This window comes from Nicotiana tabacum, chromosome 22, assembly GCF_000715075.1.
Source record: "Nicotiana tabacum cultivar K326 chromosome 22, ASM71507v2, whole genome shotgun sequence".
Taxonomy (NCBI): domain Eukaryota; kingdom Viridiplantae; phylum Streptophyta; class Magnoliopsida; order Solanales; family Solanaceae; genus Nicotiana; species Nicotiana tabacum.
In genome coordinates, this window is record NC_134101.1 from 81,470,557 (window position 1) to 81,481,836 (window position 11,280).

The following is an 11,280-nucleotide window of genomic DNA, read 5'->3' on the forward strand; positions in this document are numbered from 1 at the left end:
AATACCACTATGGAGTAGTGGGACACAGTACAGAGGACTGTTGGACCCTCAAAAGGTCAACTGAAGATTAGATCGAAGATGGAAGAATCGTTCTTTGGGACGAAAAGGCTCCTGATGTGACGAACAATCCGTTGCCTGCTTACAAGGAGGAATTCGATCCGACACTGAAGGTCATTGCAGCCATTGTCGAGATAGAAGAAAAGCCAAAAAACGGCCGCCAAGCTTGAAAGTTATCTATCAGACAGGAGTCTCGGTAGACAATATTGCTATCCTTTCACGTATGGATTATCTCAGGGTGTGATTCAGTTATTTTACTTTATTTTCTTATTTTTTGTTGTTAACCTTTCTAACTTTTAAAATTCAAAAAATAATCATAAAAAAAATCAAATGAAATTAACATTTTACTGTCCAGGAATGTCTCTTTTCTTAATCTTGTCACTTTTCTTATTCTCTTTTCAGTTCTATTAAATGCAGATTTCAATAACATGACATGTTTGCGGATTTCATGCCCAGATCCTGAAATGCTGTCAGACCTCGAAATAATGAATCAAGAATTAGATCGTAATGAAGATAAGTTTAAGGAAATAAAACAAAGAGTTGGAACAGTTGAAGAAAAATTGGGGCCAAATTGGAAAGGTCAATACATTGCAACAAGAGTACTGCCAAAAGAGTGTGTTGTACTTGGGACACATCGAAGGAAATGTCCCTCAAACAATTGTCTATGCAAATGCAGTCAAAAGGTACCATGTTGAATTCTTTATATAGCATTAATATTCTCCGATTGGGATGAAGAAGTCTTTCTTTCTCACTATCCAAATATTCAAACCTTTGAGCCGGCTCCCATTCTTTGATTACCCTCTTTGGAACCTGGAAGTTATTATTGAAAATATGATGAAAAAATGAAAAATAGAAGAAAAAGAAAGATACAAAAAAGGAAGAAAAGACAAAGAAAATGAAATGAAAAAAATGAAAAAAGAGAGGAAAAGGGAAAGGAAAAAAGAAAAAGAAAGAGAAAACAAGACATAACAGAAAGAAAAATAAACAAAAAAATCAAAAACAAAGTTCCCTGAACTACGTTCGACTTGATTCCGAAAGGATACTAGGCATCCTCTCTCCGGGGTTCAGTCACACCAAAATAAAAATCCAAATTCCCCAAAGTTGAAACTGGGGCAGAAGTTATAATAGTTCGGCGATGGTTTCGCCTGAAAGGTTCCAGAGTTGTAATTCAATCCAAATTTTTTGTACCCCAAGTTCCTGTTCAAGTCCTTCCGATCAATCGGTAAAGATGTTCAAAATTGGAGGATATAGTTACTTGGATCTGATACAATCAAATGAGTGAGATGAAATGAGAGAGTCTTGTTAGTGAGAACTCGCAAAGAGCAATATAAGGCCATGCTGGGAAGAGAAATGAAATAGTTTAGATGGTGAAAACCCGCAAAGGGCGCCCCTGATCAAAAAGAGGATTTTCACAGCCATTGACATCGACAGAGTCCTGGCAAGGTTTCTCGATTTTGAGGCAAAATTTATGATGAATTTATGAGAGTCAGACAGTTTATACGGATCAGGCATCCAGTCCAAAAGGCATGTCATATTCATTGAAGTCCGCATGCACTCCAGATAAGTCCTTCTTTCCTTTCCCCGAAAGGGACACTTTTTGTTTACACTCATTCTCTATTCCATTGTTTTTTTCTTTGAATCCCTTCGGTCTAACTCTGTTCCAAAACTGAGGAAAAGAAGAGATAGCAAGACTTATTTACAGGGTTTTTGTCTGGTATAAGCCAATATTCAAAAAGGCACCCAGCTTGGGAGGGGCATCATGTCGACCTCGACTAGCCATGGCGGCCGATGCTTCGATATCAAAACTCTTGGAAGGAGAAAATCAAATTGAAGTGCATACAAAGGCAAAATAAGTTGAAAAAGTTAAGTCCCACGTGGCTAACCATCTCGACAAAGATTTGAGAAGCCAAAGGATCCCAAATGCTCTGAAGCTGAAGTTGGAAGAAAGAAGCCATAAATGAAAGTCTTATGAAGGGGAAATAAAGTTGGAAAAGGTTAAGTCCCACGCGACTAGCCATTGCGACAAAGTTTGAGGAGCCAAAAGTTCCCCAATGCCTCGAAGTTAAAAAAAAAAGAAAAGAAAAAGAAAAAGAAAATAAAAAAACAAGTCAGAAGGGAAAGGCCTACAGAGGCAAAATAAAGTCGAAAAGGGTGAGTCCCACCGACCAATCATTATGGCAAAGTCTCGAAAAGCCAGAGTTTCTCCAGGGTTAGAAATGTAATCGGTATTCAGGAAACAACCAGTTGCAGATGAAAGGGGCCGAGATCAAGTAGTTGAAATAGTCAAGACCACAAAACCAACCACCGTTTCAAACTGATAAATTGTTCTTTTTTTAAAAAACAGGAAATAGGTGCTATCCAAAAGCAACCTTGAAGAAGTAGGTGCAACCAAAAAGAAATGGCGCAAGGGCTAGAAACAGCTTTGCAGCAACAGCCCAAAAAGGGAAGTATCCTCCAAAATTCTTTCCCGCATTTACTCATTTTCTGAAAAAAATGATGATGAAAACGATTAAAAAATAGAGGAAGAAAAGTTCGAAGCCATGGTAGTATAGGGTCACCAATCCCTAACTGCAACTTTTCCAACATAGGGTTCCCACTCCCTAGTTGATGTCGACATAACCCGATGACTTTTCCAACATAGGGTCCCATTCCCTAGTTGATTCCGGCATAACCCAATGACTTTTCCAGCATAGGGTCCTACTCCCTATTTGATGCCGGCATAACCCGATGACTTTTCCAACATAGGGTCCCACTCCCTAGTTGATGCCGGCATAACCCGATGATTTTCCAACATAGGGTCCCACTCCCTAGTTGATGCCGGCATAATCCGATGACTTTTCCAACATAGGGTTCCACTTGCTAGTTGATGCCGACATAACTCGATGATTTTCCAACATAGGGTCCTACTCCCTAGTTGATGCCGGCATAACCCGACGACTTTTCCAACAAAGGGTCCCACTCCCTAGTTGATGCCAGCATAACCCAATGACTTTTCCAACATAGGGTCCCACTCCCTAGTTGATGCCGGCATAACCCGATGACTTTTCCAACATAGGGTCCCACTCCCTAATTGATGCCGGCATAACCCGATGACTTTTCCAACATAGGGTCCCACTCCCTAGTTGATGCTGGCATAACCTGATGAATTTTCCAACATAGGGTCTCCACTCCCTAGTTGATGCCAGCATAACCTGATGCTAACATAGGGTCACCACTCCCTAGTTGATGCCAACGTAGGGTCACCACTCCCTAGTTGATGCCAGCATAACCTGATGCCAACATAAGGTCACCATTCCCTAGTTAATGCCAACATAGGGTCTCCACTCCCTAGTTGATGTCAACATAACCTGATGCCAACATAGGGTCACCACTCCCTAGTTGATGATTTTCCAATAATAGGCTCTCTAATTCCTAGTTGATATCATTCTAGATATAGAGTTTTGGCTACAAATAACTTACGAAATTTTCCTAGTGAAAACTAGGGCAAAAACATTTCGTTCGTTTCATTTGTTTTGGTGTCTGAGCAGGTTATACCACAAGACATAGTGTTCGAAACGACTAAATGAAGAAGTCTCAATCCAGAATAAAAGAAAAAGAAGAAAAGAAAAAGAAGTGAACTCAAAGCGCAGAAGCAGAGAAAAGATGTGGACTGCTCAAGATATGATTGAAGTCGCAAGATTTGCATGTCCCGCCTTGATCCAAAAAGCTGAAGAAGAATCAACTAGCGCCTGCAGCTAGCAAGAATCAAGATTCAGATCAAAGTATGCATGAAGAACCAACCAAGACTCAAGATCAAGCTTCAAAAGACCGGTAGATAGGAATCTTGTAACTCGTAGCTGATAGGCTTAGTTAGTCTTTTTCATTTTTGATTTTTGTGTAATAAGAAGCTCAACAATAAGCAACAACAACAACATCAGTGAAATCACAGCTTCTCGGTAGTCCCAGCTACCAAAATTTCAAGAACTACATCGACCTGATTTCTTTATAGCCAAGGATATGTAGGCAACCTCCGAAGCAAGGTTCAGTCAAACTTATTCAAAAATGCTTCCCATGGAGTTTTAAACGAGCAAAAATTGCTCCTATTTGCTCACTTTATCTTTGCCCAAAAACTCTTCATGTTTCTGAGCAAAGAGGGGCAGCTGTGAGCAACTAATTTTTGCCCCACATGAAAATAACTCCTAAAAATAGACCAAAAATAATTGTAATAGATTTTAGGAGTTTTTCTTTATTTAGTTGCATTTCATGCATGTTTAATATATTGAATTCATAGAAAAAACCATAAAAATTGTCAGATTTTAATTTCATGCTATCTTAGGTTTAATTTGCATTTAGGAATTAATTATATTGAGTTAATTGCATTATCAAGCAAAATCACAAAAAGAAATACTACATTGGTCGTTTTCTTTGGATGTTCAAATTAATTAGTTTAAATTGATTCACAATTTTAGTGGCTTAGTGATGCAAAATTGGAGTATTAAACTAAGAGGCTAATTTGAAAAGAACATGATTTAATTGATCTTTGAATAGGGTTAATCTTGCAAAGGAAAATAGGTTTGCTTATTGATGTCACGACCCGGATTTCCCACCGTCGGGAGTTGTGATGGCGCCTACTAATGTGAGCTAGGTAAGCCGACTGTTTGAAAAAATTATCTTTTTACTAATTTTATATTCTTTAACAATTATAAAGCAATAACGTGTAGACAGCGAAAATTACAATAAGCGGAAGAAATGCAGTAAACTACCTGAAATATGTATCTAATACAATTGTTTGAGCCTCGACCACCCAGAACTGGTATCACAGTTTCACAGACAATATAAGAATACTACATACAAAGTCCGAAAGATAAAAGATACATATTTCTGAACTAAGCAATGAAACAAGAGTAAAGGGATAGAGGGAGATGCCAGGGCCTGCGGACGCCTGCAGGACTACCCTGGATCTCCGCGGGGACTGAAGGCAGCCACCCAATCTACGGTCCAAAAGCTGCTGCTCCGGGATCGACACACAGTACAGAGTGTAGTATCAGCACAATCGATCCCATGTACTGGTAAGTGCCTAGCCTAACCTCGGCAAAGTAGTGACGAGGCTAGGACCAGACTGCCAAATAAACCTGTGCAATTCAACTATATATAACAGAAAAGAAGAACAATAATATACAGTCAAGTATGGGAGGGGTAACATGCTGCGGGGGAACTATCAATTTAGAATAGAAAGACAATAGGTAATTGAAAGAAACAACATATCTCAGATGTCAACAAAGAATCACAAATCAATAAGTGCAAGACACTACCCTTCGTACTTTTACTCTCGCCCTCACCAAAGCAATCAAGTAATGAAAATGTGCACGACATCACCTTTCATGCTTTTACTCTCATCCTCACCAAAGAAATCAAGTAATGAAAATGTGCACGGCATCACCCTTCGTGCTTTTACTCTCGTCCTCACCAAAGCAATCAAGTAATGAAAATGTGCACGGCATCACCCTTCGTGCTTTTACTCTCGTCCTCACCATATAATCAATATAATCAGCACGGAATGATACATTGTGCGGCACGACATCACCCTTCGTGCTTTATACTCTTTCCTCACAAATCATACATGGCATCACCCTTCGTGCTTTAACACTCTTCTTCACCCAAACAACAATCACAAACAATAGGGCAAGGGAATAAATGAAGTTACAATAAGAATTCCAGCAAGGGAACAATAGTTTAATAATCAAGTGCCGGCAAAGGAACAACATCATAAGAAGCATCACATCCCGGCTAGGGAGATAGCATTAAAAGCAACAAATTCCCGGCAAGGGGGATAATATAATGATTCTCTTCTCTTTTCCACTTTTACTTCTCAACTCACTTCACAACTTGAGCCAATGCTCTAAAAGGTATTACCACTTATATTTTTACATTTCATTATACAACTTGAGCTAACTCTCCTCAATATTCAAATGTCACAATTACTTCCACAAATATTGCCCAACAATAGAAATCATCACCAAAGCATGAATTATACAACGAAGTCATAATAACCACAATATAAGACTAACGGGCATGCTTGACACCAACGTATAGATACTCGTCACCATGCCTATACGTCGTACTCGACAAATACCACATAGCAAATATGACTCAACTCCTAATCCCTCAAGCTAAGGTTAGACCAAACACTTACCTCGATGTCGCGAACACAATTCAAGTCTGTACTATCGCTTTACCTCTTGATTCCACCACTAATTTGCTCGTATCTAGCCACAAGTTACTTAATTATGTCAATAAATGCTAAATGAATCAATTCTAATGCATGAAAATGAGTTTTCCAAAGTTTTACCCAAAAAGTCAAAAATCGCCCCCGAACCCACATGGTCAAAACCTGAGGTTCGAACCAAAACCCAATTACCTATTCCCCCACAAACTCAAATATATAATTTGTTTTGAAATCGAACCTCAAATCGAGGTCCAAATCCCCAATTTTTGAAAAACTTAGGTTCTACCCAAAACACCTAATTTCCTCCATGAAAATCATTGATTTCGAGTTGAATTCATGTGAAAAGAGGTTAAAGATTGAAGAAAACTAATTAGAAATCACTTACAATTGATTGGGAGAAGAAATTGCCTTTGAAAAAGTCGCCATAGAGTGTTTTGGTTTTGAAAGAGTTTGAAAAATGGTTGAAATGCGTCTAAGTTATGAATTTACAGGTCTCCGATGTCGCAATTGCGACCAGGGTTCGCAATTGCAAATCCTTCAGAATTCTGAGACTTTTGCATTTGCTAAAAATTTATCGCATTTGCGACCACCCCTTATTTATGAGGGGTTCGCATTTGCGACTGGGGCCTTCCGCATTTGCGAGCCAAATAGTCGCATTTGCGATCAGGCCTGCCCAGGACTTTGTTCGCATTTGCAATGGAATTCTCGCATTTGCGAGCCAGGCTTCACATTTGCGAAGCCTGCCGACCTGATCATACCAGCTGAAAACCTATAATTTTCCTAAGTCCAAATTCCATCCCGTGGCCTATCCAAAACTCACCTGAGCCCCCGGAGCTCCAAACCAAACATGTACACCAACCTAAAAACTTCATACGGACTTGCTCATGTATTCAAATCACCAAAATAACATCAACAACTATGAATTTAGCATCAAAATCATGAAATTACTTAAGAACATCAAATTTTCCAATTTTCTCAAATAAGGTCCGATTCACATCATTTCAAGTACTTTTCTTACCAAATTTCACAAGTTCGACTCAAATCATATATAAGACCTGTACCGAGCTCCGGAATCAAAATACAGGCCCGATACCAATGATTTCAAACATAAATTCTCTTCTTTACTTCATAATTAATTCAGCAAAATAATTTCTTTCAAAAATTCATTTCTCAGGCTCGGGACCTCAGAAGTTGATTCCGGGCATACGCCCAAGTTCCATATTTTCCTACGGACCCTCCGGTACCGTCAAATCACTGGTCCGAATCTGTTTACACAAAATGTTGATCGAAGTAAACTCAAACTCATTTTAAAGGCAAAATCTATCATTTTTCATAGATTTTCCCAAAATGGCTTTCCTGTTACGTGCCCGGACTGCACACACAAATCGAGGTGATGCCGAAAGAGGTTTTTAAGGCCTCAGAATGCAGAATTTATTTTTAAAACAAGTGATGACCTTTTGGATCATCACAATTGAGGCCCAGAATTCCAGCGGCCCAAAACCACAATCTTTCGACCGCCTAGCCCATTTCGCTTTTCCATGCACTTTAAAATAATCCCTAATTTCCTCATAACAGGGAGATCCCTCACATTAAAGAGGAGAGACCTAAAAGATCAGACCTAATCCCTCTCTCTCTAAAACTACAAACGACCCTTCTGGGGATTCCTTCTTTTTCTCCATTTTCACCATCACCAAGAACAGACCCTCCCCTTTGAAAAAACGAACGACCCTCCCCCAAATCTCTAAAAACCTTAGCACCACAATACCTCCCTTTCTTCTTCTTCTTCACTCTTATTTTCTGACCTTCTATAATCTTCAAGGAGAAGCAAGCAAAAACAAGAACGACTCTCTCATTCTCTCATCTTCGGCGTTCTAATTTCCCCTTTTCTAATTGAGAATCGGACTTCCCTTTATATCCAACCCTAATCCGCCTCCTTTTCTTTTCTCTCATCTTTCTCTCACACATGCTCCCTCATAGTCTAAAAAATTTGTTCCATCTCACTCACTGGAGGCTAAACAAAACGAAGTTTCAGAAATAAAAATAAAATAAAATAAGAGAGATTTGGAGAATAAAACGTTCTGAAAAGAAAAGGGAAAATGAAATTTGGAAAGAGTTTGGGAGATGAATTGATTTGCTAAACATTTGAAGTTTGGGAACTGATGTTGTTTGTTGCCGAAGCTGTTTGTCTGCCGTCCTCTCTTCTATGGCATCTCGTTAATTAGGTATGTTTGTTTTTTCTTTGAGCTGCTATTTCAACTCAATTTCAGAATGATTGAAATGTTAATCATTGAATTTGTGAATCAATTGGACTTTGTTATCCATAAAATGTGATATATGCTCTATGTCAATCTGATTTGTATCACTATCTAAAGGTGTGAGAATTAAGTGTTTCAATGAAGTGGGTATAACTAATACAAGTAGAGGTAATCTGTTAATGTTGTATCCATAAGAATGATGGTTTGTTTATTGGATTTATGGATAAAGCATGTATTTATGAATTCTACTTCAGATGCATTATTAGTTTGATTGGGGATTTAGGTTATTCAATGACCTATAGTTTTCATTTGGATAGTAACAATATGTAATGGGCATGTTTTGCACATGTGGCCCAACAATCAGAATTTGTCAGGACCTGTCAGAGGTCTTTTGTGGGCTGCTAATTGCTTATAACTTATCATTTCGCTAAGTCATTCAATAATTGGTGCATTGCTGAACAATTCCAAGTAGAGCATGTTTTGATTAACAAGTCTGCGCTTTCATCCATTGTATTAATAGGCTTCAAATGAATCCTGAATGCTGCGAAGCTCATAAATAAAAATTTCATTTCCACTCTAGAACAAAATCATTCCATAATTTCTGGGCCTTTGCACTTGACCTTAAATTTAGGAAAATATTTAAACTTATAAACATCGAAGCTGGCTTTAGGCGCGATTAATAATAAATCATCGTGATTATGGGTACAGTTTCCGTGGCATAGTCATGATACATAAACCCCATTCGGGTGTGCATTTCATGTGACCCGACCACAACTTTGAACAATAATAAAATAAACATATCGCAAATCGCGGGTGCATTTCATGTAGCATGGTTTGCAACGTGTTCCAAAATGGCAAGTCTACGACAATCGTAACTTGTTCAAGAAATAATTCCATAAATCCTAAAAGTGGTTTAAAATAATTAAAAGCGGTTATAAAGTTAAAAATGCACAAAAGGTGTAAAACATGTAATAAATCATATAATTAGGCCAATTATTAATAGTTAAGCGACCATGCTAGAATCACGGAACCCAAGAATGCCTAATACCCTCTCCCGGGTTAACACAATTCCTTACCTAGTTTTTATGGTTTCGCAGACTTTTTAAATGAAGTAAAATTTCCTCGATTTGGAATTTTTAAAATAAATCAGTGACTTGGGACACCATAATAAATATTCCAAGTGGCGACTCTAAATAAATAAAATAATCCCATTTCAAATAATGTCACTTAAATTGAAAAAAACTCCCTTATACCCCTTTTCGGGTAGAAAGGAGGTGTGACACATAAGGTCGGTTGTACTGATACTGCACTCTGCACACTGTGCAGATTTTGGAGTCGGTCCCAGCGGCGGTTATTAGCATGCTCGGATTGGACAATTTTGGAGACTTGAGGTACGACTGTTCAGTGCTCACAGCTCCTGGAGTCTTTCTATTTAGATGTATATTTCGATTCAAACAACTTTGTATTTATTTTAAACCCTTATATGTATTACTCTAGAAGCTCGTGCATTTGTGACACCAGGTTCAGAGATTTGTAATAAATGTTTGTCTTGTTTAGCTTCCGCATTTACACTTAGAATATTTCAGTTATTTCATTTCTTTATTAATGTTATCATTTAAACTGTTAAAAGAAGTAAATTGTTCTAACGTTGGCTTGCCTAACAAGTGAAATGTTCGACGCCATCACGGTCCCGACGATGGGAATTTCGGATTATGATAAGTTGGTATCTGAGCACTAGGTTACATAGGTCTCATGAGTCACGAGAAAGCTTAGTAGAGTCTAGAGGATCAGTATGGATAAGTCTATACTTATCTTCTAGAGGCTATGAAGTTAGGAATAATTTCACTTCTATTCTTCTCTGTCGAGTGATTTTTATTCTATCATTGCTGATTGAATCCTTCTATTCTATTCTCTTGCAGATGGAGAGAACATGCACTATATCTTCAGCCGAGCAACAGATAGAGCCCCCAGTGGCAGTTTCTACGAGGGGTAGAGGTCGAGGCCGAAGCCATGCCTATTGATACCCAATTTTCCCTCACATATTTTTAATACCTATATATACTTTTAAAATAGTACATATGCAGTTATAATCATGCATAAACATTTTTTATATTTTTTTATAGTTTTAAAGGCTCCAAATTAATTTATTTCTCATTTTTTTATTACATAAATATCCAATAATTATCCTTCGTACTGCTTTTATCATGATTTAGTCACCTAAATTCATTATTTATGCCAATGTAGTATTTAAATATTTTTAGTAGTACATTTTTTATAATTATATTTACATTTTTAAGCTAAATTGCACATTTTTGCAAAAATAGCCCGTACTAATGTATAATTACATTATTTATGCATAAAATGATATTTTATATTTTTTAAAATATTAAATAACTATTTTAAATTATTTTAGTGCACAAAGACATTTTGGTACTCATTTATTGTTTTTTATAAATTATTTAGTTGTTAAAATTGGCTATTTAAAATTTGGCCCCATTTTCTATTCAATTTTGATTCTAAATTGGACCCAATACTCAGCCCAATTTTAACCCAAAAAATACCCAACCCAAACCTAATATCTGATCCGGCCCCAAACCCTTTCAATCTCGTCCGTTGATCACGGAGATCAACGACCAGAATTAGCCCTTTCTTTTTAAGTTTCGAACGACCCCAAAACCTAAACATTTCTCACCAACAGCCGCCTTTGGATCCTTTTCTCTTTGGTTCTCTCTGAAACCAACCCCTAACCCTAATCTCTGTCAT

The 11,280-nt window shown here is 37.7% G+C and overlaps 1 long non-coding RNA gene across 1 annotated transcript; it reads left to right on the top strand.

Moving 5' to 3' along the window:
* Window positions 1-7,851: 7,851 nt before the first annotated feature.
* On the top strand, window positions 7,852-10,838 carry LOC107790285 (uncharacterized). Its single transcript, XR_001649003.2, has 3 exons — window positions 7,852-8,484; window positions 9,844-9,908; window positions 10,437-10,838. It is a non-coding gene; the product is annotated as an uncharacterized LOC107790285 (long non-coding RNA).
* Window positions 10,839-11,280: the final 442 nt, after the last annotated feature.